This window comes from Ailuropoda melanoleuca, chromosome 9, assembly GCF_002007445.2.
Source record: "Ailuropoda melanoleuca isolate Jingjing chromosome 9, ASM200744v2, whole genome shotgun sequence".
NCBI lineage: Eukaryota > Metazoa > Chordata > Mammalia > Carnivora > Ursidae > Ailuropoda > Ailuropoda melanoleuca.
In genome coordinates, this window is record NC_048226.1 from 15,994,705 (window position 1) to 16,021,886 (window position 27,182).

Genomic DNA, 27,182 nt, shown 5'->3' on the forward strand with positions numbered 1-27,182 from the left:
TACCCCACATATACTCTTGTTGCTCTTCAGATCCTAGAAATCTTTCGTCTTTTAAAATACCCCACAACCTGGCACACCTATTCCAAGAGAAGTAAGTTCTCAGCGTCAGTTCCCCGTTTTAGTTTCCCCAAAGGACTCTTAAAATGAGACTCCATCCTAGGAGACAGGTCCAGGAGGGAAGTACTGAGGAGCCCAGTGTTGAGGACTAAGGGGAGGAGGGGACGCGTCTGCAGTTCCGCGCAGCCCTGGCTTCTGTCCATGGTCGTCATGCTCTTGGATCCGCAGGGTACAAGCGAGGACTGGGGCTCAAGATGCCAGGCGCCTTCAGGGGCCCTTTCCAGAAGGCTCAGAAACTATGCAAGATGAAAGCCAAGGATGCTGAACAGAGCTCTCTGGTTTTTGCCAAAAGATGGCACCAGCACAGGACGCCGGATGATTTCATACGCATACGCCTGAAGGGAACGAGGCGCGGAGCAAGCCCCGCGCGAAGCCCGGCCGACGCTAGGTGGCGCCGCGCAGCCAGGCAGCCCGAGGCGGAGGCCAGGGCTAGGTTCGCGCAGCGCCGCTCCTGGGAGCAAGCACATTCTGCTCTATTCATGGGCTCTTTCTGCCTTCCCACTTGTACTTGCTCAGTAAAACACCATTTTTTTTTTTTAACTTTGTAACACTCAACCCCTCACAGACACGTACAGGCCAAACTCGATGAACACAAGACTCTAATGGACTTACCAGCTTTTCCTTAGTTAAAATGAGATTTAAAGAACTGCTCACCGGGGAGCCCAAAGATACGAAATTGCTCTAAATTTTATGACTCTTGCCTGTGGGTAAAGTCTGAGTTGAACAATTAACATTTATGAAAGAAAAAAAAAAGATCTAGCTAAAAAATCATACAGCACTTTCTAGTGAAATTAAACATAGCCCATCCTGTGACCCAGGAATTCCACTCGTAGGGAGGAGTGTTGATGGCCACAAAACGTGGGTGCCGTGAGAATGCTCGGAGCAGCTTTTTTCATCATTGCCCAAAGCTGGAAATAATCCAAACATCTGTCAGCAGCAGAATGGATGAACAAATTGTGGTATAGTCATACCCACAATCGCTCACAGCAATCAAAAGGGTTGATCCGCTGATATGTGCCACAGCACGGCAATATGTGCAGTGAAAGGAGCCAGATACCAAACGCTGAATATGCTATGATTCCATTTATGTGAGGTTCTAGAACAAGCCTGCTTTCCTACAGTGATGGCGTATCAACGGTTGCCTCTGGAGTGCCGATTACTTGGAGGGGGCATAGTGGACGTTTCTGGGATAATGGAAGTGTTCCAGTTCTTGATTTGAGCGGTGCCTACACAGGTGTGCACATACGTGTCCAAATTCAAGGACTGTCCACTTGCGTAAAATTTGTGTGTTTGACTATAGGAAATTATACTTACGTTAAAAGGAAGGAGGAGAGGCGATAGATCACCTCCACTCCTGCATGTCCTGTGTTGACTTCTGCCATTTCTAAAATGTCTGCTTGGAAGAAATTTACCTTGGCCCTTGGAAATGGCAGGGTGGACTGGTAGAGGGATAGGCATTTGGGTCAGTTGCCTTGGTAGCTCTGGGCAAGGGCACCAACCTCTCCCATCTTCCTCAATTGAGAAGTACTCACTTAACAAGTGATGAATCGTTTCAACACGGTGGAAAGTGTGCCGCCTTATATGAATTTGTGGTGGAGCTTGTGCCATTCAGTGATAGCAAGATTTCACACCATCCTGACTCTTGATTCTTATACCCTTTTTAGGATTTGTCTCAGCACTTCCNCAGTGATAGCAAGATTTCACACCATCCTGACTCTTGATTCTTATACCCTTTTTAGGATTTGTCTCAGCACTTTTTCCCCCCTCTAATGTGAAGAATATGGCCTATTTCTGGCATCTGTCCCTCCCATCCAATTTTTCGTTGTGTTTTGAATAATTTAGCTAAAGACTTCATTAGTTTTTTAAAGTGCTTATGTTTCCAACTAATGAATTGTCCAAATCCTCATCACACGACTTCCATTTCACTCATTAGAACCCTAATTGTCAACCAGCTGAAACGATTCTTAATGTTTATTCTAATTGCTATTAGGAAGAAGTGCCAGAATTATATGTGATTTATTAGTCACATAAAAATAATGAGGGACAAATAAAATTATTTTCCCTGAAGTTATTCTCAAGGTACAAGAAAGGGCATGTTTAAGCAAGGCCAATCCGGGAATCTCTAGAAAGAAGAGAAGCCTGTCTCTGGGTATTTCAACGTGCCTGTTTTATCCACAGAGCTGCATCCGTCCCACTCCCTTCAGGCATGTGGGGCCTTCAGAGATTGCTTCCTGTTGCCCCCATCAAATCCAGTCTTGAAAGTATCTGGTGTTGGTCATTATGCCTCCATGGCCAAGGGACCCACAATTGCTACTCCTCCCCAGTGTCAGGGATAGGGGCGATGGGGCCACAGTATTCAGGGGCCAGTGGCCAGGAGCCTGGAGCTCATGACCAAGGACTTCTGATGGGTAGGGGTGTGCAGTGGGTGCACTGAACAAGATACCTAACAAAGACCAAGTAGGGGCCAAGCCCAAACCCACAGGCTCTAGAGCAGGGTCTAGGGAGGGTGCCTTTCCCTTTTGCCTAACACTTACCCCGGAGGGATCACCTATTTGTAATTTGCACAAGTAACTGTTGAGGTTAACAATGGCCCTAGATTTGGTTTCCGGAAGATTGTATTGCTATGATGGTCAACACACCTATTATGCGTGCGTATTATGAAGAATGCAAAGAGAAAGTGGATGTCCCTCTCATCTCCTGCAAAGAATTTACAACCAAGGAGCGCTGATCCCTTCCCACCTCACCCTCTTCACTTAGCCTGCTCCTTTTTGGCGTTTCCTCTGAGAGGCCATATTTGATCTTCCTACTTTGAGTTGGGAGTCCCTCCAATGCATCCCAGAATGTTAGTGCTTAGGCCAAGCCTCACCACAATTATAACAAATGGGGCCAGAATTTACATATATTCCTATGTATACTGCACATTTAAAAAAAATCAACACCCATAACCCAATAAGGTCATGGCCTCAGTTCACTCATCTATAAAATGGGAATAACATTTTATTCACGTGTTGGTCGAAAGATTAAACAGAAAACTCCCCCTTTCGTTTGTCTAATGCCTCTGTGATATTCTACTTTGCCAAGAAATCGAGGGCACGACTTCCTTTCGTGCTCATTAGTCACAGAGGGAGAGAGACAGGAAAGCAGTGTGGTACCCAGATAGGAGGGATTGGTCTTCTTCTGTTTTCTGTCCCCCACCTTCACTTTCAAGTAAGTACCTGCTGTTTTCATAAGCTGAAAATTTTTACATCGTTTTTTAAAACGAGCCAGTTTTGTGATGCTAGCCAAACAAAAATCCCTGCTTCTGCCCTTCCTGCCTGTGCCTAGACCCAGTCTCAGAGCATGGGGTGCAAGGCCAAGGCTGGGGCTCTGGTGCATGTAAGGTGCTTGCAAAAGTTAAAGGGCAGTGAGGGAGAGCAGGGCCGTCCATATCAAATCCTGCAAGGTGTTTACCGATCGTCAGCAAATCCGACTTTATACATTCTGCTTGCTTTGAGCATTTTTATTTTTATGTGAGTGGGGTTTTTTTAAAGGCTTCCATTTATTTGAAGTGGAGATTTTTGCCACACAAGGGTTAAAAAATGATCTGGCCATCAGTCATGGTCTGGACACCACTTGACCCAGCAAAGCAAAGGCATGAAGAAGGTCAAGGCCGCACTCCCAAAGCTCCCCCAGAGGACACGGGCAGGTCCACTGGGGAGCACACGCTCCCTTGGGTAAGGAATGTGCTTGACAAGAGTGGACGAGGAAGTGCGGCTCTTCAGGCAAAGGCAGAGGCCCTGGAGTGCTCAGACCAGAGACCGCTAGCGCTGCGCTCCTCCTTGCTCACCCCACAGTCTCCCCGCAGAGCATCAGGTGAAGCTGGCCCAGGAGCTCCAAAGGGCAGAGCAGCAGCCTCGGGCGTCACAGCGGATCTACTGAAGCGGACGTGCCTTTCACACGAGCCCCGGGGGAGGCGTCGGCCCATCCTCGCTTGAGAAGCACCACGGTAAACAGCTGACGCCAGGTGATCAGGCCTGCATGTCCACATATCATCTCATTAGGACACTGTCTTATTCTCGTCTTAGGCTCCCCCTACCCTACAGCAGGTGAGTAGAAGAGATGGCATGGGCGCTAATTTACAACTGAAGGAAATGACTGAGAAGAGTAAGTGATGAGAACAAAACCAGCTAGCTCATTAGTTACAGAGCAAAGCCTAGAACCCTGGCTTTGACCCCCAAGTCCAGGAATCTCTTTGCCACACTCACCTGCTTCCAGGTGCTGGACCCGGAGCAAAGAGCAGCTCAGGGAAACAGGTGTCACCAGGTCACCTGAGAGAGATGGTTTCTACTGACTGAAGTATAACATCTCTTTTCCTATTGGTTTCCTTTACCCTCTGGGTCCAGGGCTGTCCGCTCCTTTGGTTGGAGTGAGGCACATTCACTCTTTCATAAACACTCTTTCAAAATTCAAATGGGTAGACCTTGAGATACTATAATGACCACACCAGAAGTTACTGGTTGTTTGAAAATACCCATTCCCATCTTCTTTCCCAGTAACAGAACCCCAACTTTAGTTGGGGTGGCATTATACCTAGGGGAAGACTAATTCCCAACTGACCTTGTAGCTAGTTATCACCATGTAACTAAGGTCTGACTAATGAGATAGAAGCAGACATTATTAGGAAGGATTATGAGAAAGCTCTTTAAAGGGGAGACAGATGGCTGTCCAGACTTTCTTTGTCCTTCTCTCCTTCCTCTTTTTTTCCTGTCTGGATCATGGCTGTAATGGCTAGAGCTCTGGCAGCCATATTGGACCATGAGGTTCCTTTAAGTGTGAGAGCCAAGGACTAAGGATACACAGCAGCAATAGAGAGAACTTCATTCTCCAGTGGGCATGTGGAACCCCCACACCAGGTCTGAGGTACTTTTTTCAGGACTGTGCTATGTGAGAAAAATATCCTTTTATCTTATTCTGTTTAGTTTCTATTACTAACAGGTAAATGTTCTAATTGATAGAATACACAAAGCCAAGATATCCCTGGCTTTACAGAACTTAGGGGCTCATCAGCTGGAACTAATACAATGTGACAAGTGTGGGACAGGGAACCATAGGTGCCATAAACCCAGGGAACCTGGAAGATGCAGGAAGATTTCTCTGGAGAAGTAAAATCTAAGGTTAAGACTAAGGATGGGTTCAATTTAGCCACACAGAGAAGGGAGAGAAAAAAGTTCCAGAAGAGAAAAGAGCATGCACAAAAAACCACAGACAGGACAAGAGCATAACCTGTCCTATTAATGAATTTGAACTTAATCGCAGGGGTTGTAGTGTCTGCTGAAGGCTTTTAAGTAAAAATTTTCATGTTGGAGAAATTCGCCATGCTGTTATGCCAAGTAAGGGACTGAAAGGAGAAGCTTGAAGGGAGAAGACCAGTTGGAGGCCAGTGCAGAAGTCCAGATGAGATCCTGAGGCAGCTGGGACGAGGGAGGGTGCTAGCAGTAGGAGGGAGAGAAAGGATGGATTTTGAGGGATATGTGGTCAGTGGAATTGGCAGGGTGCAGAAGGTAAGGTAGTGGGAAGGGCCAAGAGAGGGGCTCAGTGTGCTGGCTTGAAGCAATTTGGGGACAAGAGAATTGGCTCATTCTGGGTCCTCTTGTGTCCAACACCATTGTAGGAAAAAGTTCTTTCATAGCAATAAATTGTTCTCGAACTTCACTTGTGGACATGTCAACGAGGCAGCCCCAACCCAGCTGCCCCTTACTACTGAAAATAGGTAAGAAAGCCTTTTGTGTGGTAGTTTTTGGTAAGAAAGCCTTTTGTAAAGCACAAAGGTAACATGTTATATCTGAAATTAGCACCTCTGGGTACTAACTTGATGAAAATATTTGCAGGGCTTTGTGTGAAAGTAAAACAGAGCAGGTAGATTTTTATACAGATAAGGACATGAAAATTATCTTATGGGGAAAAAAATGATTCCAAAATGGATTCTTAAAAGTCCAAATTCTACGGTTCTCTTAAAGCAATGCAGTCAATCTCAACTCTCAGGGAGAATTTGAGGAAAAGTTCTGAGATTCAGTCCAGGAAATATGCTGAACATCAAGAAAAAAAAGTTTCTGGAAATAAAGAGAAACCGGCCTCACTGCCAGGAGAGCTGTCTCTCCCTGAATTCCAGGCCCAATTCTGGCTACCAGCTATGGAAGTTAAGGGGGGGAAATGGAAATGTATGCAGTTACAGTGGCTGCCAGAGGAGGGCAGTCTAGCATGATTCCTGCAAGAGTCAGGGCCGCCCCAGGCACAGAGCTATAAATAACCAGAGGCTTCCAAACCACCACTCACTCACAATCCCACCTACTGAGCTCTCTGACTGTGGAAATAATGCAGAATCTGGGGTTGGAGATAAATCCTTAAAAACAGCGGTTACAGTATAACGTGCAAGAAAGGAAAATGGGAAGCAATCTAAACATCCAATGTTGAAAGAACCGCCAAATCCCTTATGATACTACCCTTGCTCTCATCGAAAAGGATAAAGAACAAAATGATCGTGTTTAGTTTTAAATTCAGGACACAAAATGTTGTGTATGTGTATTGAATTTATTTACATAAGCGATTAAAACTCACTTACTATGGGAAATAGGAGTAGACATGATAAAGCCTAGCAACCTTGATAATATAAAATATGAAGATGTAATGATCATCAACCAGGACGCGCCAGGCAGGAACAGGAAGTGTAATATAAGGCAGAAAGCATAAGTGTGAGTTAGAAGGGAAAAAGTCAACCAACTAGAAAGTTTTAAACAATATCTTAAATTATTCATGGATTTTTTTTTTAAAGCAGAATATCAGAGGGGGAAAAATGTGTTTGTTCAGATTCATGGCATTAAAAACCTACATAATGAAATAAGTAAAAAACAGAGTACTCAAGTATCCAATTCCAGAAGTTAAGAAAACCAACAATAAAATATACCCACATAATTGATAGAAGAGGATAATAAAGGTAAGAGCAGAAAAGGAAAGAAGTAACAGAGAAGGAAATGAAGCATTTTCTAGAAAAATACAAGGTACAAAATTGACCCCCGAAGAGGGTGAAAACATAAATAAAGCAATACAAGGGAAAACAACATCAAAAAAAGAAACAGATAAGGACTGTAACAATTATGAGTAGAGTTGCATGCCTATAATAGAAAACTCTGCAATATATTAAAAGAATAAGATTCTTTTGAATAAGCTATGGAAAAAAACCCCTCTTTTAAAAGGTAAACAAGCAAGGTACAGAGTAGCAGGTATGGCGTGACCTCCTTTGCGTAAAATTTGAAGACTCAGACTCATAGTATCATATGTTTCTACTTTTAAGGATCTATTATCATTGGGGCAGTGTGGCAGAAACTACCATGGAAACTCAGGAGCCCTATTCCCTGGATTGTTATCCCTGGTCCACTGCTTTCTAGCTGTGTGACTGTCAACAGTTTCCTTAGCTTCTCTGTCCCTCAGTTTCCTCCTCAGTAAAATGGTAACAACCACACCGAGTAACTCACATATCTGTGGGGATTAAGTGGGTTAATTCGTACAGAGTGCTTCAGAACAGTGTCTAAAAGTTTTATAATAAATATTCACCAAATGTTAGTTATGGTAATTATTTTACACACACTTTGGGATATACTCTTTTATGTCTCTTCCTAAAAGGAAGCCTAAGAAATCCTCTGGAAATTTTAGAAGTCCTTTGGAAATTAGGAAGGAAAGACAAGGATGGGTGGAGGATTCTCACAGACAAAGGGAAGGAGGCTTTCACTAAAAGGACGTTTAACATTTCCTTTACACTTACATGATTGCATAGGACGATGTGGACAGTGGATTTACTGGACACTGGTTTTCTTTCTCATCCTTCTCTGATTTTAAACCATATTATAGTTTAAAATGTTATGTTTTGTCAAAGCAGAACTATGTATGATATATACAAATGAGAAAAAATTATAAGGAAAAATTTTGATAGCATTTTGGTTGGAGTAAGGGGATTCAGAATCTTTTTTCCCCCTCCTTCATTTTATTTTATTTTTTTTTAAAGGTTTTATTTATTTATTCGACAAAGATAGAGACAGCCAGCGAGAGAGGGAACACAAGCAGGGGGAGTGAGAGAGGAAGAAGCAGGCTCATAGTGGAAGAGCCTGACATGGGGCTCGATCCCACAACTCCAGGATCACACCCTGAGCCGAAGGCAGACGCTTAACTGCTGTGCCACCCAGGCACCCCTCTCCTCCTTCATTTTAAACAGTTCTTTTGTATTTGTTTTCAAAGGTACTAGACAAAAATGAATATTTTCTTGTTATAACCCTTCTCCATTTCCCAGCCTCTCTAGAGTAGTGAACATCTTTCTATATATTTTTTTTCTGTGCACAACATAGATACTTACATCATTACAGAAGTATGTAAGTATTGGGTGTTTTTAATAATATAATAATATAATACTTCGTAATATGTTGTCACATTTTAGAGTTGTTCTGTAGTTTTTCTTTTTTCAATTAAATATTGGTCTTAAAAAAATAAAAAAACAAACCTTTCTGTATCAGTACACAAATATCTACCTTATTTGTTAATAGCTGGGTTGATTTCCCTAACATGTTCGCGGCAACATTTATGTAGCTGTTTCTTGAGTGATGGACATTTAGCTTGTTCTCAGATTTTTACTCTTGCCATTAATACTACAACATACAGCCTTCTGCACCCCTGTCCGTGCCCATAAATAGTTGATTTCTTCCCTATTCTGCATACTTTTTAGGATGTTGTAGCATTGCCTTCATAAGATGAAATAATTTTTAAACCAACAAGATTAAGGATAAGAGGAACATTAACCAGCTTTCCAATGGAAACCCAAGAGTTCTACAGTGCAATTCATCCCTCAAAGCAACAGCACCCAAGTGAGTATAAGGACGCCTAAAAGTGAAAAATTAAATTAAAAAAAAAAGCCCACACAAATAAAACAATAATTATTTTCTTCAGGAGCTTGTAGGAAGTACAAACATAAATCTGTAGATTAGCCAAATGCATAGATATCCTTGCATTAATTGTCCATTGGGATGGTTAAGGACAAACTGCATGTAATAGAAACATCACGAACGCTTGTGTCTCTTGGCGCAGCTGCCAATGACAGGCGACTGGACTCAATGAACTGAGAGCCAGCCAGGTGTGATTAACCTTATGCCGTCACTACCATTATCACCAACCAATGACAAACCTTTGCAAAGATCCTCCCTCCATAATTTATCATCTTGTCTCCTAATAGGGTTTACTGTTCATGAGAAAAGACCCACAAATCAATTAGATATAAGTTTATTATTTTATTTTATTTATTTTTATAAGTTTATTATTTTAGATAAGAAAAGGTAAATACTGTTTTCCTACCCCCCATTTTTCTTCCTCTGAGTTTGCATACAGGCCACCACAAGCCCTGTGTCATTTATCATACCCAAGACCAGATGAAGTGAGAGAAATCTCTAGGGAAACGAGGTGTGGTGGTGGTGGGGGGGGTCGCTGGTGGTGGGGGAATGTGGATCTGCAGATCTATTGCTAGGGGAGAATGTTCCTCTAGCCAGCTCTCCTGTGAGGCAAGCCCAGAGACAGGGAGGCTGAGGTCTGCCCTCGTAAATATCAGAACAGAATGTGCTCTTTTGTTTAATGCAACCCCAAAGTAAGCCTCTACTGAATAGACAGAGTTTGACTTAGGGGAAGAAAAGAAAACAATGTGGCCACTCTTGGTTAAAATTGTCACACTTACTGAAGAAGAAAATAAAATGAATGCTTTCTATGCAACACTGTGGTTACAGGTTAAAGATGTCAATATGCATATTTGGGAGAGAGAAAAATACAAGCACATGTCCTAACACAGAAATTTCTGGGCTTTGTGTAGGCTACTTGGGGAAGCAATAAGACCAGGGGGGATAAAAAAGTAGACTACATCTCAAATGGTTATTAGATGTCTTTATGTAAGTTTTCAGGTAGGTCTAAAAAAAGAAATCTTTTATCTGGCAGATAAATCTTAAAATCACGTTTAACATGTGACCCCTGTATCCCAGTCCCAGCGTGACAGCACAGTTCATGTCCGCCATCCAAATTTCTTTCTGCCTTCAAAGCCCTCCTGGCTCTGGCGCCTCCCAGCACAACATAATTAAATCACACTTGTGCTTTCCTTCTGCTCCACACTCCTCTCAGTGTGACTTCTTTAATTCTATTTTTTTTGAGATTTTATTTATTTATTAAGAGAGAGAGAGAGAGCACAAGCAGGGAGAGCTGCAGAGGAAGAGGGAGAAGCAGGCTGCCCGCTGAGCAGGGACCCGGACGCAGGACTCGATCCCAGGACCCTGAGATCATGACCTGAGCCGAAGACAGACGCTTAACTGACTGAGCCACCAAGGCACCCCCTCAGTCTGACTTCTGTGCTTTCTCCTACATATTCCTTTTATTGAACCCATCCCCTGTGCCATGAAGAATCAAAGCAAAAGATAAGGATACACAGACATGTATCAAACTCTTTTTTGAAAGCAATGGCTGAATTGAGGCCTGATTTATAGTTTCATGGCACACTTGAGAGAATGTCTTAAATTTCTTAAATTTTTTACATTTCTTAAAGTGCTGGTGATTATTCCTCCTGTGCCAAAGGCCTTACGAGGAAGAGTTCTGGCTGGAACGCAGTCTAACCTTTCATCCCTTATACCAACACTTAGCATGTTGTCAGCCACCGGAGGGCAACTGACTTGAATCCTATTCCAAGATGCTTTCTTTTGACAGTTTCTACAACAGACTATAAAACTCACCCCGCCCCCCACCATGTGAGTCAGTTCTGACCTAAGTGATACAAGGGAAGTGTGCTGGTCTTTGCAGAACCCTACTCTCGTCTGCCCAGAACACTGACAGGAAGGCTGGCTGAGCTGCCACCATCTTGCAACCAAGAAGGAAATGCCCAGAGAAGTCTGGAAGTGTAGACTGATTGTCGAGTTGCTGACCCAGTGGCTTCAGCTGCCTACTTCTGGGCTCCTTCTGACATAAAGGAAACAAGCTTCTGCGTCGGCTTCGTTAAGCCAGATTTCCGTCAATCACAGCCAGACTCAATCCCGAGATGAGGTGTTATAGGCAGCAATGATGATAGCCTCTTGAGAGGCAGGTACCTAACCGCTTCACTGAAATATTGAGCAGAATAGCAAAAGCACTAAATTGAAATTAACAGAAGTCCACAATATGGAAGCAGAAAGAGAAAGGTTAGGTTACCAGTGGGACCTAGGAGACCCTCAAAGAAAAAAATGGAGACGACATGGGAGCTGGGCTTTGCAAAATGAAGAGGATTTTTCCAGGCCAAGGAGGGCTGGACACCCCCCCACACACACACACACACACATACACATACTCCAAGCACCCAGCATGAAGAAAGGAATGACAGTTTGAGACAACCTGGTTCGTTTAAGAACAGTCCTAGGTAGTTGGAGAACTGGACTGTGTTGAATGACAGTGGTGTTGTCTGCCCTCTGTTTGACCTTCACACAAGACAAAGCAGTTCTAGCAACCCTAGCTTCTCCTAAACCACTTCTCAGTTTTTCTTCCTTTCTGTAATCAGTGGTAGTCTCCATCCCATCTTTATTTACTGTAAGAAGCTAGGTATAAATCATTGACTATTTCTCTGCAAAGAGAAAGAAGGAAAAAAAAAGAAAACTTAATTGTTTCCAACAATTGTTAATATGTAAATTTACAACTGCTTTCATATGAGTGGTTCTTACCCAAAGGTGATTTTTTCCCCCTGGAAGACATTTGGCATTTTCTGGAGACATTTGTGATTGTCACGCTGGGGGAGTGGGGTGCTACTGGGATGTAGTGGGTAGAGGCCAGGGTTGCAGCCCACCATCTTACCGTGCCCAAGACACCCCCCCCAACACAGAATTATCCCTTCAAAAGTGCCAATAATGCTAAGGTTGAGAAGTGCTGCTTTTATGTTATTTGATGGTGATAGGTTGGGGTGCCCACATGTGGTTCATATCACCAAATGGGTTCATCAGGGGGAAGTGGGGAAGTGGCAGCATCCTCCTGAGAAAAGGGCCTCCTGGTGGTCACTGTGGGATGAGCCATTGTGTTTTCTAATTAATACTGAACCAAACTGCATTGACTACAACAGCATAATGACACCATTTAATACTTTTGGACTCCCTCGTACCTGGAAACCCATCTAACAAGATTCTCGGTAATAGGGACGCCTGGATGGTTCAATCAGCTGAGCGTCTGACTCTTGATTTCAGCTCAGGTCACGATCTCAGAGTCGTGAGTTTGAGCCCCACGTTGGGCTCCGAGCTGAGTGTGAAGCCTACTTAAGATTCTCTCTCTCTCCTTCTCCCTCTGCACCTTCCCCACCACCACCACTCGCATGTGCTCTCTCTCTCGTTCTTTCTCCCTCTCAAAAAAAAAAAAAATTCTTGATAATAAATATTTGTTTAAGCAATGCATGAAGAAACAAAAATCCATCACACAGGGTTCAAAATTCATTTCTTTTATAACGTTTTCTGGGAACAAGGTGATAGAAGGTGGCTCTGGCTTATTAGCTTTTCAGAACTGTAAAGCCCTTGCATGCAACAAAAATGACACATTCTTAAAATAGTCAGAAAGGCCATATTTACTATTTACTATTTTATTCAGAAGGAACTCCATGCCAAAAAAACTAGCATTTTACAAAAGCAGTCTTCTTAGGAAAACTTTTTTAAAAATCATATTAAACTACAATGGATTCAGCCTTTGTTAAGAACCGTGCTTAGATCACAGATGGGATATTGAGAGCCGTGCTAAATCACAGATGGTATATTTTTTCCTATATTTCACAAAACAGGCAATTTCTATCACTTTTTTTTTCTTTTACATTTTGCTCTTGGTAATCCTGTAGATTGAACAACAACAAAAAACTAAACTAAAAAGAAACGTGGAAACATTTACTTTTAGTGCTGTTTATAATCTTACTCTTTAGCGGATGGAAACATCACTGAATATTCCGTGTAATTTACTTTAAAAAAAAACTTAGAGTGTAATTCATTTTAGGTGAGCAATTTGTTTTATGAGCCATGTATGTTTATTTGGGGTTGCGCTGTTTTTTTATTGAGTGCAATAAAGACACTTCTTATCAATTGATTTGTTGTATCAGCAATGGGCTTCTTTCCAGACTGAAATATGGCAGCTTTTCCGAGGACATTATCCAGCATATAATTTCACCACAGATATGAATCCGGGTTCATTAGGGCCCACTTGCACTGCCTGTTATGACCTAATTTCTAGGATTCCTGCTTGATGGTGGCATTATCTTTCCCCGCACACAATGTATAACATGGTTGTCAAATGGGTTCTCTCTCTTTGATGGTTCATCGCATACCCAACTTTGAATTGTGCCAACTTTTATACCAGTTGATAAAATCAGAAGTTCAAAAGTTCACTTCTGATCCCATGTGACATGGAAACTTCAAATACTATGAAACTTACACCTTTTATAAATCATTCATTGCGGGGCTGAAACTGGAGGTCTCGGGTTACTGTTTTGATGGCGTTAAAACACACTGTCAGGAGGTGATTCCTAACCCGAATGCAGATTTGTACTTTCCAGCTGTGCATTATGCAAGCCCATGCCTTCTTTCTAGCCTGAGTATGATGAGTACTGGCCTTTCGGGCTCAGCCGACTTACCAAGATGCCCAGACCAAGGGGCATCTTGCAAAGCGTGATATGAGTGCTATGATGTCGAAATGGGATTAGACTTATTTGCACATTTCGGGAGTGAGAAAATCTCATGTTGAGAACTAAATCACGGCCGATGCAGATTTCTCAAAAGTGCATATCACAATGTCCTGGGGAACATTTCATTTGCACTTGGGTAATGCCATGCGTGAGGCAGAACAGAAGTGATATACACCCACAGAAAGTGGAACGGTGAGATTTAACAGCTGTGCAAACGGCCCCAAGAACGTAAAATCAGGAGGCTGTGTCTTTAGAAAAGTATTTCTTTTAAATCCCCAAATATCACATCTGGTTGCATCAAGTTGTCATTATGACATAGTATTTAAGATGATTTAATGGGTTATTGCAGGATAAGAATCTTGGAGTTTATTTAACTACTATGCATTAAGAGAATGTGGCTGTTTAAACGATGTTCTGACAAAGCAGATAAAAAGCTGTTCTTGATGTCGAATGACTTTATTATATACTTTTTTTTTACTGTAGTCAGTATAAATAGAGATATTCAAACATAAACAGAATATATAAAAGACAAGGGCGAAAGTGGAGCTCTGTGACAGAAATTTGAAGCAAGCAGCACGTACCAAATGCAGAAAACTAGTCACTGTTGAGAACTGATGAGGCCTGTTGACTCTGTGTACGGATATGGGAATGTCACAATACAAAAGTATTGTGGATCTGCTGTCCCTTGTTAACAAATCGCCTGACAGGGCCTCTGCCAGCTAAAAGGTCGGCCCCCAACTTGGTGGCAAGGTCTCTCAGATCTGGGAAGTTTCCTCCTGGCTTTGTCCCCACCTCACACCCTCACACCCTCCACCACCCACATCGGCACGGACCTCTCCCCACTTTCCTTCAGATGTACATATCATTTCTATTTTTTCTTTATTTTTTATTTTTTAAACTTTATTTATTTTAGAAAGAGACAGAGCACACAAGGTGGAGAGAGGAGGAGGTAGGGTTGTGGGGAGAGGGAAAGGGAGAGAGTCGCCAGCACACTCCGCACTGAGCGTGGAGCCTGACATGGGGCTCGATTCCATGACCCTGAGATCATGACCTGAGCCGAAACCAAGAGTCGGATGCTTCACCAACTGAGCCCGCCAGGCGCCCCCCGTACACATCATTTTAAGTAGAAAACTGAGGTTCTGCTTACAACAATTTCAGACTGGTTATGTAGGCCCCAAATCAAAATCCAACATCCCAATTTCCCAATCCGTGGCTGTTATTACCTCATCATATTCCTGCTGCCACTCATGGCAACTGTCCCAGGGGACATCAACCCGACGTGTTTTTCCAACCTGGAAAAGTACACAAAAGTCTTTCTGTTGGCCTTACTATCCCCACAGTAAATGTGTTTTGCCTCACTATCCTAATGTGCTAAGAACTCCTAAGGAAGGGGATTAAATAAGCAACCGTTATGGGAAAGGGCAGACTCTCAGCAGATTTCGATGACTATTTAACAGTGTCTTAAAAGAGAAGTTTAGTCTGGCGCTGGTCCAGAGGACCTACTCGGGAATGTCCTCAAGGACACAAGCTCTCCCAGTTGACTGCCTTGTCATCACTCCTCAGGGCAGGTCCTCACACCAGCAGCAGAATGCAGGCAGAGACAAAGTGGAGAAGAAGCAAAGAGCTGGCACCCATCGCCTCCTGAGAACAGTTCCCAGAAACTGCCACTCAACATGGCAGCTTCCATCCAGTTGGCCAAACTCATGCTCCATGGCCACAACCTGCTGCAAAGAATAGAACAGAATATCCCATTTTGATTTTGAGGAACCCTGTGCCCAGGCAAAATCCTACCATGAGGAAGAAAGACAATGGAACACCATAGTTGCTGTTGGTGGTGAAATGCGCCTTTGTCGTGGACTTGTAATAGTAACAAGATTCTTCCCTACTCACTGTTTCTTTCATAGGTCACAGGCTCTAGCACTAAAAATAGCACATACATTTTATCTCTTGAGCCAACTCTGATTAATAGCTTAACCCGATTAATGACTGCTTGATTAATCAACCCTGGTTAATGACTTTTGAGAAAGAGTCTGAAACAAAGTGTGGCCTCAGGGACAAAGAGTTCTGCTATCCATTGGTGATGCCTGCCATGCGAACAGGAAGAGAGAGTGGGGACGAAGATGTTTCTTTTCTACTCCTGTTTGGACACTCTCACTCGGCACTTTCAGAGTAACATAATGGTTCTGTAAGTTCAGCGGCATATTAATAACTAATGCCCCTAACACTTCCATGTCACATTACCCAAAACAATCTATGCATACAGGTATGACTTCCCTATAGTTTTCCTATGAGATAAAAAAGAAAAAGCATATCTATGATCCCAGTTTGGAGATGAAGAGAATAAGTGTTAAGTAGGACAGTGGGCTTCCACTAAGATCACCTAATAATTCCTGGAAGATCCAGAATTTGAATTTAGTTCTTTCAGAAACAACAGGATGCTCTTTTCACACAATATTATCCCCCAAAAAATGGCGGAGAGAGAGAGAAAGAAAGAGAAGGAGGGAGGGAGAATTGTTCTCTTGACTGTCTTGGATCAGAGTGACCGTATGTTACCCACTGGTGATTCACTCTTCAAATTTTGGATTCTTTCCTGCTGATAAATTCCCTGTGGTATCCAACAAACCCAAATGGGACATTCCTGCAACAAAGCTGAAATTTAAACAGGAAGTTGACTGAAAGGAAACCTATCAGGAACTGGGCTACACATATGAATAAAAAATTAGTTTCTGACTATAGTAACCTTGCAAACATGTAAACAAATAAATGAACTTCAATGTGCTGAGAGCTACAATGACAAGGACTCATGGTGGGACCCAGGAGCCAAGGGCCACCATACCAGGTGTGAGTGGACAGGGAGGGTGTCATAGTGGCCTCAAAGAAGAGATGGATGGGTCCCAAAGGGTAGGTGGGCGATCACCAAGTATACTCAAGGGGTATCCAGCCAAGCCAGGAGGAGCAAATGCCAGGACTGGGTACCAGAACGGCATGGCAGGTTCCGAAAAAAACTGGGCGGGGCGTGTGCATAATAGAGGCAAACAAGAGGCAGGGTGTGCACTGGAGTATACAGCGTGAAGTAGACAAGAAGATGGTCGTGAGAAGCACTCAGGCACCTGGAGTAGACTGGGCTTTACGAAGTTTAGCCTGTAAGCACTGGGAAGCCACTAGAAGGTTTTCAACAGGGGTCCAAAACAATCACATTGGCCTTTGAAAAAAGACCACTGTGGAAACTGCGCTGGAGTTATCCAAGTCACAGGCAGTACAACCCAGCAAGAAATGAGCAGAGCCTAAACCAAGAGTTCTTCCTCTGGGACCCACACTTTTTGAAGGATTTATAGAAGCTCTCCAATTATATGCCCCAAATGTCGGAATAAGCATGTCTCTGTACCTTTCCCCAGGTTCTCAATGAAACCCAGAATAAGAAGGACAACAACATTCTGAAGTTGGAAACTGTCTGGCCTAAACTCAGGTCNAAAAGTGGAAAAAAAAAAAAAAAAAAAAGAGAGAGAGAGAGAGAGAAACGTTAAGTGTTAAACAGGAGTCACGTATAAAACAAATAGGGTTTGAGATGCAGGATTTGCATTTAATTTTTAAAAAACGAATGAGCAAAGGCCTTAATAATAGGCCAACTCTATTTGGATCATATTTTATACAAAGTTGAGGAACTCATGTGTATACAGGAGCTTTGCCATAGATTTTCCAAGATGGACCAGATCGCCTTACTACCCCATCTTCCTGCATCTTCTTTAATTTCCAAGTGCTCTTACTTGTTGGACCATGTATCCCAAAGGTTGGTTTGGAAAGGAAATTCCCCATAAGTTCAAAACTCTGAGAAGGTGGCCAAAGAAGACATGTATGTAATAGCCTCTTCCGGAAATCTCAAAACTCTAGCTACAGAAACTTCTAGAAGCAGAAATGTAGCAGTTACCAGGCAACAAAGTAAATACAGAAAGAAAAATCTAGATCATTTTTTCTTAACCTTTATGGGAGTTAGAGATACATAACCCCTGTAACCTTGAGAAATTGCTGAACCCCATAGACCTTCTCCCAAAACAATTCACACAGGTATCTTCTTACAAAATTGTGCACACTATTTTGAGAGGTTCTCAAAACCTCTCTAGTCCAAGAACAACCATATGACCCTTGACACCTGCTTAAGAGCCCCCAGTCTCAATAATTCTCCTTTCCCTCAACAAAAATTCTGTTATCATCGTTTTTCATCTAAATTAGTCCCACTAATGTTTACATTATCTGGCTTCCATTGATCCATTCACTTTGCAATTAATTTCACCTTTGCTGCATGCATGCAACCCCCATCAGCTGTAAAATCACAAAGTCTAAAAGGAGACTGATTCTAATTTCCACTAAATTAAACTATCGCCCAAATGGCATACGAAATCCCAAATGGATTTATAAATGTAGAATAGGAAATATTGTTGTATGCTTAAGCTTCATAAAAATGCCTTCCCATCTCAGCAGTGGTATCTGAACTTACCACTAGGTATTTGAATCCTGTTCTACCCTACGGATATTATATATACACACATACCCATGTAATATATACACATACACACATATAATACCTATAGGTATTCTCTATCTCTCTATCTATATATCCTTTCACATTCTCCCCACTTTAAAGCAAATTATATACATTTTTGAAGTAAGTCCAAGCCCAGCAATGGTCTTGATTTCTTAATGCATTAGGGAAAAAGAATAATTTGAAGGGAAAAAATTACTGCAAATTCTATATCGTCTCTTCTTTTTCCCACCCTGCAGTTACTGAAAACCTTTGAGTAGACCCCTCAAGAAGACCACACATTCAATAATTTGAAGCAAAAGGTTAATGGTGTTGTTACAACTATTATCCCTTTTAAAATCATTATCCTCTTGTTTTTTATGGCTATATTACCTTCACCTTTCCATGAACCCACTTTACCAGCTGTTTCCTTCTGTCATAAAGTTTGCTGAACATTATCATAGGAATAGGAGAAATGCCATGTTTTATCAATCAAGCCTTAGGGAATTTGAGGCTTCTTATAACCACAACTGTAAAGGGAGTTTATTGCAAGTTTCTGTTTTGATTTGTAAATTGTCCTTAAGTAAAATACATACCTGATGCCAAGGTATAGAATATAAAAATGCAATACGGAATGCTACAGAAACCTGTACCATAACGTTTGATAGGCTGACAAATGAGAAAGCTGAAGACTACTGACAAACGCACGCAGGCTTGCTTCCTCCAGGCTCCTGACACCCGCGGCATCTTTCAACCTGCCAGCGCCTGAATTCCTCCAGCCTTCACCCGACACCACCCCGGCACCCCAAAGAATACATGAAACATAGGACTGATGCTTTTAACATACACAGGACTACAAAGGAAGTATCAACACAGTTCCAAATTTGATACAGTGAAGATATTATTTAATCACGATGCAATAATATTCAAACTTTACTGCAAAAGTCCTAAAATACCACCGTACAATTGGGACTAAAAACACATTCCTAAATTATTAGACATTATTAAATATGTATAACTAAATGATAGCAAATATCAAACTTGTAGGATACAGTTAAATGAGGACCTTGAGGAAATGTTGCAGCCTTAGGAAGCACTTTATTTTATTTTATTTCTTATTATTATTAGTTGTGGGGGGGGAGAGAGAGAGGGAGTGGGGAAGGGCAGAGGGAGAGAGAGAATCTTAAGCAGGCTCCAGCACAGAGCAGGACACAGGGCTTGATCTCAGGACCCTGAGATCATGACCTGAGCTGAAATCAAGAGTCAGAGGCTAAACTGTCTAAGCCACCCGGGTGCCCCCATAACAAGCATTTTAAAAGTTTGAAAATAAGTGAATGAAATATCCAACCAAAGCAGACATTAAAAGAGGAAGAAAACAAATCCAAATAAGGTAGTGGAGGGGAGCTAAGCATAAGAATAAAGTTGCTTTCTTTCATTAAACAAATGAAGAAAAACAACAAAACCAAGATCCAGTTCCTCTAAAAAGTATTATTTGTAAATCTCTAACAAGACTGATCAAGAGGAAACAGAGAAGCCACAAATTAGCATAATCAGAAATGGAAAAGAAACATAGCTGTGGATAAATTACTTTGTTTAATATTTTTTAAGATTTTTATTTTTTTATGTAATCTCTACCACCGATGTGGGGCTCGAACTCACAACCCCAAGATCAAGAGTTGCATGCTCCACCGACTGAGCCATCTGGGCACACGCATGGCTATAGATAAGCTATAAGTTAACACTATAAACAATTTTGTACCAATCCATTTGAAAATAATGATGAAATGCCAGATTCCCCCAAAATATTTTAATTACCAAAATGACTCAAAAATAAATAAATTCTGAACAAGCCAGCAGCCATTAAGTAACCTGAATCAGCAGTCTAAATACTCTCTCTCTTCAATCAATTTCACAAGATAATTTTAACAGCACAGAGCCCTAAACTCTATTTTTTTACCAACATTTTTCAGAACAAAGAAATAGAGAAAGCTCTCCAACTCATTTTTTGATGTTATTATAACCCTATTCTAAAACCAGTCAAGGGCAGTGCAAAAAGACAATTAAAGGCCCAAATCACTAATCAGCATAAATGCAACAATAACAAAATAGTGTCAAGTCAAATCAATAGTGTATAAAACTAACACATCATTAGTGAGTTGGCTTTATATTATGAAGGCAAAGATATTTCAAAATTATAAAATCAATCAGCCTAAAGAACAAAATGATAGGATTATCTCAACAGATGCAGAAAAGCTGTAAATATAAACATGTATTTAGTACAAATGCTTTTGGCAAAGTGGGAACAGAGAGAAACTTTCTTTCTTTTTTTTTTTTTTTTTTTAGATTTTATTTATTTATTCGACAGAGATAGAGACAGCCAGCGAGAGAGGGAACACAAGCAGGGGGAGAGGGAGAGGAACAGCAGGCTCATAGAGGAGGAGCCTGATGTGGGGATCGATCCCATAACGCCGGGATCACGCCCTGAGCCGAAGGCAGACGCTTAACCACTGTGCCACCCAGGCGCCCCCAGAGAGAAACTTTCTTAATCCAAAGATGATGTCATTCTTATCAAACTTTCTAATGAATCCCCATAAAGTCAGGAAAGAGCCAAGAATTCCCACTTATTGGCGTCACTGAATAATACCATACTAGAAATCCTAGCCCATAAAATATACGAAAAAGAAGCAAAAGGCTTAAGGTATGTCTACAAGAACAAGATGTCTTAATTTATAAATAAAATGATTATGTGTATCAGCCCACGGGCTAAATCAAGCCTATTGTAGTCCAAATCCAGCCACGCCCATTTTTTTACATATTGCCTAGGACTGCTTTTGACCTAGGATAGCAGAGTTAGTAGTGGTTGCATGATCCTCAGAGACAAGAATATTTGCCATCTGCCTTCTCCAGAAAAAGTCTGCTCACCCCCAGTCTACACAAAAATAAATATGCAGTAGATCAAACAGAATAAATCAAACAGAATCCACAAACTAGTAGAATGAAAAAAAAAATTAACAGTTTATGGGCTCAAGATCAATATATAGAAAATCAGTAGCATCTTTCTATATCAGGATAATCTACTTGAAAGCTGTATTCCGAAGAAAGCAACTACTCACCATAATAAATAAATAAATAAGCAAACTATATGGCATATAGAAAAATATCTCATACCTTTACAAAAAAAAAATAAAATGTTTTCGAAGGACATAAGATAAAAACTGAATAAAAATGAAATAAATGTTTATTTCTTTGGCAAACTTTCCAATCATGATACAGCCAGTACCTGTCCTGTCCTAGGTTCTCAAAATCCCTTTGTCTGCCTTCTTGGCAGCTGTTTTGGTTATTTCTGGATTTCCCAACCACATGTGGGGTAGACAAACAATAGATGAGCTGGATGTGATTGTGCCCAGTACGTACAGAAAAAAATAAGGGACAAAATGAAGTAAGAGAATGAGAAAGAAAGGAAAAGCCAATAACTCTAAGTTTTAGTGCATTATAAGAATCCTAAAATATTTAAATTTACAAAATATTTATCATGTGATTAACTCCAAAATAGAACATAATATGCATCCATGTTTCATCACAACCCTATGAAGATGATATCATTATTGTTTTCGATTTATATATGAGGAAACTGACCTGGGGAGAGATTAGTGCCATTAATGAGTTACACAGCTAGGCATTCATTCAGTGGGGATCCAAACTCAAGCAATATAACTCCAGACCCTACTCTCTTAATCCAGGCCCTGTGAAGTAGGTATTACTCTTTTCATTATTAGAGGTCATACTATTGTCTTCGCTGTCAGTTCCAGAAACTTGAAACTATTAAGTGACTTGACCAAATTCATCAGCGTAGCCTCGAGATTCAAGTGTAATAGTTGCCAAAATTCATATCGCACCAACAATGGTCCAAAACTCGAGTGACACCAGCACAGGAGCAGGGAAGGAATAAAAAGCTTTAAATATTAATTATTCACCAGATACTGTGATTTGGGGTGGAACAGACCTTCAGAAATGTCAATAGACTATACATTATTCATCAATTTATCAAAGTCAAGGATTTAAATATTTAAACATTTCTACCACCGAAACATAGGTAGCAAACCCCATAGTCGCTTAAACTGTGTATAGCACATTACATTTCTACCCTCAGCTGATGACGTAAGGCTTCCATTTATCCAGTTCTAACAATTTTCTTTAGAAAGACAGGCCTGGGAGTCTCTGGAGAGAAATGACAGGCAGGGAGGCATCCCAAGTTACTAATTCTCAATCTCAAAAGTGCTTCCTTCAACTGTTACCTCATCTTTCAGTGTCCTTGCATGCCATTCTAGGTAGAGATTTAATTCTTGACAATAATAATTCAAAATAGCCTCAGCCTTTTATTTTNTAAAAGATTTTATTTATTTATTTGACAGAGATAGAGACAGCCAGCGAGAGAGGGAACACAAGCAGGGGGAGTGGGAGAGGAAGAAGCAGGCTCATAGTGGAGGAGCCTGATGTGGGGCTCGATCCCACAACGCCGGGATCACGCCCTGAGCCGAAGGCAGACGCTTAACCGCTGTGCCACCCAGGCGCCCCTAGAGATTTAATTCTTGACAATAATGATTCAAAATAGCCTCAGCCTTTTATTTTCCTTGAAGGGCAGTCCATTCTTTTTGTAGATCTAAGAGAAGAGAGGTAATCTGTGACAACGCTAACACCCATAGATAACCATTCTTGACCATCAGGTACATTGTTAAAATTGAAACTACCCCCTGAAATATACCATAAAATTGCCTTAATCAAGAGACTTGCTTCTCCCTCAGCAACGGGTCGTCAAAGTACATTGGATTTTGTGGGGCAAAGGTTGAGTTTGTGGTGTGGAAGTAGAATTGGACCGCCAAATAAACTAGTTCGTAAGCAAACGACTATGTGTAAAGGTTCTATTCAATATCCAATGAACCAGCCCAAACAGCGAGGTCAGAATGTCTGAAGCTTCTGGACAGGAAATCAATGCCCAATAGAAGGAGCTTTCTGCTCAAGCACTTCTCTGGATTAGGACATGATCCCAGGAAGCAGCTGGAATTACTGGGATAGCTTTGAAGCCTCTCAAGAAAGTCACCTGTGAAGGGTCAGTCATGAGCTGAGGGCCCCATTCAAGCAGGATGAATTTCAGCAGAGCTGAGTGAAGGGCCTGAACTTCAGAGACTTACCCAAAATTTGAGGCCGGAGAATAATTCTTGGATATGCCAGATGATTGGTCTGCTTCAGTTTCTGATCTAGCCAGCTTTGGTTTTCTACGCTCAGGGACTGGGTACAGCCAAGACTGAAGATTGAATATCTTTCGTACCCAGAGCTGAGTGATACTAAAGCACGTGGTGAAGATGCTGTTGCCACGTGATAGGTATTAGGAATAGGTCAGTCTTGCTGTATTTCTAAGTTGTCAAAGCATATTTATCAGATAGACATTTCTGCTTCATCAGACAAATCATACTAGGTTAAGTTTGTCCCAGTTACTTGGATTTGGTTAAAACTGATTGGAGAGGATCTCATTCAATATGGCTTAAAAAATGACCAATTTGTCCTCCAAAAATCTAACTGAGGTGACAAAAGCAAAATGAAAGTAAGACTTATTCGATAGAAGCAGTAAAAAAGCTAAGAACTTTTCTAGCAGAAGACCAGAAACATTGGAACTATCTACCAGACCCAAAACAAGTGGGACAGAACCAAGGTTGAGACCAAGCTGAGCCGTGACCTACTCCAGGAACAAGGATGTGGCTGAAGCAATGAATAATCATTTTTACAAGAAAGTCCCCAAATCTTCAAGCACTGAGTCAGCCGGTTCAGGGAGCAGGAGCAGGCTGTGGGCTCTTTGTGGGCTCCTGGCATGGGTATTAAAGCCAAAAGAGAAATGGGGCTGTTCCCAGGCAACTCCAGGCCTCCATAGTGGATGTGAGCCTCTATATCCTAAAAGAAGATGGCCCCCATCTCCTCATCCCAATAGGACTCTGCAGATAACATTCCCATTTGTGGCTAGAAAAAGAGAGACCCACAGTTGCTGGGTACCTCTATGGCAGCTACTAATGGCAACTCTTCTAGACATTTACATGCAGGTGTGTGTGTGTGTGTGTATATATACACACATATACATACACATATACACACACACATAGAGACAACCAAGAATCACCAGAAATTAAAAAAATAATGTCATAAAAGTGAGAAGTCACCCCATAGAAGCAAAACAAATGGTCCCCAAAGGAAACAGCATTGACAAAGGGAAGAGAAGAAAATGTGGCCAAAAATCTGGATATTCCTTATGATACTGAAGGCAATCTGGGTTTCATATAATAAGAGCAGCCTGGTAAAGAAGTACAGTTAGAAAGTTAAAAAAAAAAACTTAGACAAATAAAAATATGATTAGTGCAATATAAAACACAGTGGGGCACAGAAAAACAAAATGTACATACAGTTAACCTCCAAATAATAATTAAAGGCCCAATTGGAGGGGCACCTGGGTGGCCCAGTCAGTGAGGCATCCAACCCTTGATTTTAGCTCAGGTCACGATCTCAGGGTCGTGGGATCGAGCCCCACATCAGGCTCTGCACTCAGGTTGGAGTCTTCTTAGGATTCTCTCTCTCTCCCTCTCTGTTTGCCCCTTCCCCTGCTCATTCGAGCACACTCTAAGTAAGTAAATAAATAAATCTAAAAATTAAATTAAAAAATAAAAGCCCAATTTGACAATGTAAAGCAAAAGACAAATGAAATATAAATTATTTGAGAAAGACTTGAGTTTTCAGAACTGAAGTGCCCCCTAAACACTAAAAAGGAATACTGAATGTAGTCACACATTACTAGATATATCCTGCTATTATTTCTGAATTCAGAGGTTGATTCTAATAACATACTACTTAGAACTTTTAGAAAGATAAAACAATTTTATGAACAAGGAAAGAGAAACATATGCTGAATTTATCATAAAAATGCTCAATACTAAAACACAATGAAGAAATATCTACATTGTTCTGAGGAAAATATTGTGAACCTAGAATCCTTTAACAAGCCATATTATCATTTGCGTATGAAGACCAACTAAACATTTCTTTAGTTGTACAAGGATTCAGAAAATATACCCCCGATTTATCTTTTCTGAAAAAGAATATTACTCAATTATGTTTTCCAGCCAATTAAAAATTAGATGTCTATATACAAAAAAGAGAAAAATCCTGGATATAAAAAACACTAGAGATAAAAGCAACTAGCAAACCCTAGAACTACATCAAAAGAAGGGTGACAATGCGTTGGTAGAGTTTAATGCAACTGCTCAGAACAGATACTTTTATAAACAAGACAATTAAATAAGTACAAATTTTAATTTTAAAATAAAAATTTAAAAACTGTATGGTGACTAACATAATAAAAAATTATTATAAAAAAATAAAAACCATTTTTTTAATAATCTGAAGCTAAAATAATGATTTTTAAAATTACAAATATTATCAAACCTGGGTCTTGGGAACCGGAGGAGGACAAATAGAAATTTTTAGAAATGCAAAGGTTTTATTTTCATCAGAGATTAGAGATACTAATGTGACAGAAAACAATAGGCTCAAAAATACCAAAATTAGGTGGAACACAAAGGATTTTCAGGGCAGTGAAACTACTCTATACAATACTAGAATGGTAGATACATGTCATTGCACAATTGCCCAAACTCATAGAATACACAACACCACGAGTGAACTCTGGTGTGGACTCCAGGCTTTTGGTGATGATGATGTGTCAATGTAAGTTCATCTATTGTGATAAATGCACCTCCCCGGTGTGGGATGTTGATAATGGGGAAGCTGTGCATGTGTGGAGGCAGGGGTATATGGAAAATCTCTGTACCTTTCTCTTGATTTTGTTGTGAACCTAAAACTACTCTAAAATCGAGGGTCTAAAAAAAAATTATCTCAATGCCTAGAAACATTTTAGAAATTCCAAATTATTGGGTAAAAGAGAACCAAGAAAATTTGATCAACAAGTCAAAAGTCAAGAAAAGGACTAAAGGAACAGTATAAATATAGTAAGTACAGGATTATAAAATAAGATAACCAAAAGATAGTAATCACAATAAATGCAAAGGGGTTAACTTCACCTTTTAAAAGTAAACAATTCTTTCCAATTAAGTAAAAAAGTAAAATCCAGCTCTATGCTGTTCAAAAAAACAAAGAAAAGCACTAAAACAAGAAAAGCCATAACACAGGAATGTGTGTTGTGGCTGGTAAAGTATGCCAGGTAAATAGGAACAAGAAGAAAAAAAATGGCGACATCCATACCAGACAAGTTAGAAGGCATGGAATGGTGTTTTATTCCTGTTTCACCAGGGAAACAGAAACCACTGCGAGGATTTTCAATAGCAGGAATGTAGGGCAGAGAACTATTTATAGTTGCGGAGTTGCCAAGATATCAGTAAGGGGAGAGGGTGTGGTGAACCCGGGAAGCAGGCAATGTCTCCAGTGCCTGGGGGTGCCAGCGTCACTGGCTGGCAGAAAGTAGAGTCACAAGGAAATTCAGACAAGACAGGAGGCAGAAAGGAAGGAGGATAAGTACCCTGGCTTTTCTGTTCCTCCACTGGCCAAAGTTTCTCACTGGCCAAACCTGTCTGAAAGCCAGCCGGCAAAGGAGCCTGAGAAGCACAGCCTGCACATGTCAGCCCCCCTGTAAGACAGTGAGGAACAGAGCGGGTGGGGCAAAGAATGGGAATGGAGACCAAAGTCCTAGGACCAACAAAGAATGTTGAAAGGAATATAAATAAAATGAACAATCCACCAAGGGCATATACTTGTGTTACCTTGTACCGAGAGTAGGAA

At 41.1% G+C, this 27,182-nt stretch overlaps 1 long non-coding RNA gene across 2 annotated transcripts in view; it reads right to left on the minus strand.

Moving 5' to 3' along the window:
* Positions 1 to 27,182, minus strand: part of LOC117803730 — an 80,591-nt gene that overhangs the window by 27,442 nt on the left and 25,967 nt on the right. Inside the window, exon 3 of one of the 2 annotated variants that reach the window (XR_004627719.1) lies at positions 3,611 to 4,130. The exons of the other annotated variant lie outside the window; for it this stretch is intronic. This is a non-coding gene — a long non-coding RNA (uncharacterized LOC117803730). Of the gene's footprint in view, positions 1 to 3,610; positions 4,131 to 27,182 lie in introns of those variants that run through there. 2 annotated transcript variants of the gene reach the window in all.